The following is a 1590-nucleotide window of genomic DNA, read 5'->3' as shown; positions in this document are numbered from 1 at the left end:
GAGCTGATAAAGGAGGGTTGAAGGAGACAGGCACGTCTGGACTAGAGACTGGCATGATAAAGGCAGTGTCCTTCAGGAGGGGACCCCAGCCCAGGTACACTTGTTTGGGGATGAGAAGAAGTCAGAGGTGATAAGACCAATGAAGGGCAGCCCAGATCCCTCTGAAAGTCAACAGAGATCATAATTTCTTCCTGTTTTCAACACAACAGTTTTGTGATGATGGTGTCTACCAGTCTTTCTGATTTTCCTCCAAGATTTGTATGTCCAAGCCATTCAGTTGCATTTTTAGTAGAGGACGGCTGAGCTGGCAAAATGATCTGTCCTGAAGGTGACCTGGTTGTTGGTGATTATGTTACTTTTGTGGAATCTGAATGGAGACCTTTCAGTAATGACAAAGTAACAAAAGATCCATCTCAAGTTGGAGATTCTCAGAATCCTCTTTTGAGTGATAGATTTGTCTACCATGATTGGCAAAGGTACAAGAGCTGCATGTCTGGATGAGTTTGGCAATTTTAAGTACCAGAATCCAGGTACAATGAGTAGTTCTGAGAAAGCAGCAATGAATTCATTCAAGGAAATCACTACTATTGCAGAAACAATCAACCTCCTTCAAAACACATTTGATCAAACAAATTATTTATTCAAGCAAGTTATGAACAAAAGAAATCCTGAAGAATTAATAACACCATAGCTTCTGCTTGCCCTTATACTGCAGAAGACAAAAAGGGTTCCTAGAACTTTCGAAGCAAGTACAGATGGCAGCTATAATAAGGCTGTGGAATTTGGTCTTGGTTCTTGGAGGAACCTGACCTCTGCAGCTGCAACAGCTATTTACATGACCTCACAGGTGTCAGCCAAGAAGAGGACCCAAAATGAAACTGAAGATGTTGCCGGTGTTGCTGATGTCACAATCAGACCATCTTACAGCTATCCTCAAACCCCAGACTTCAATTAGACAGCCCAGTGGATTAACTACCACGTCTATAAATTTAAGCAGCTAATGTCTAACCCATGTACATAGAACTTTGCCTATTGACATAGCTTATACAAAATGCTGGGCTGAGCCTGTACTGAGGAAAAAAGACATGGTGCCCATTCCAAAGCTAAATATTATTGCTTGGCATTCTATGTGCATACACTAGTGAAACATTTATAATGATTTAAATGTCTTCCTGATTTGCTTTCTTTTGAAGTGATCTAGAAAACTATTTTGGAGGTATTTGAAATGATGTGATTCTTTTTTTTTTAATGTTTTGTTTTAGTTGTATTTGGACACAATACCTTTATTTTATTTTTAGGTGGTGCTGGGGATTGAACCCAGTGCCCTGCATGTGCTAGGTGAGCGCTCTACCTCTGACATACAATCCCAGCCCCTGATGTGATTCTTGAATAAAACATTTTTCCAAATCAAAGTTTTTGTTATAATTTCATGTTATATCTAATTTATAATACACAATTTTAACATACATCATTGCAAATAATACACCTGATAGGGGTCCCTTTTTTCCATTATTTTCATATATATATTAATATATCTTATACATATATATATATAGGTTTTAAATTTTTTAATAAAGTCATTGAAATAGC

The 1590-nt window shown here is 37.9% G+C and overlaps 1 pseudogene; it reads left to right on the top strand.

Moving 5' to 3' along the window:
- Positions 1–219: 219 nt before the first annotated feature.
- Positions 220–955, top strand: LOC101959541 (transcription initiation factor IIB pseudogene; annotated as a pseudogene).
- Positions 956–1590: the final 635 nt, after the last annotated feature.

The sequence above is a fragment of the Ictidomys tridecemlineatus genome, chromosome 5 (genome assembly GCF_052094955.1).
Source record: "Ictidomys tridecemlineatus isolate mIctTri1 chromosome 5, mIctTri1.hap1, whole genome shotgun sequence".
NCBI lineage: Eukaryota > Metazoa > Chordata > Mammalia > Rodentia > Sciuridae > Ictidomys > Ictidomys tridecemlineatus.
The sequence above is the reverse complement of the archived record's forward strand: the minus strand, read 5'-3'. Positions and strand labels throughout refer to the sequence as shown.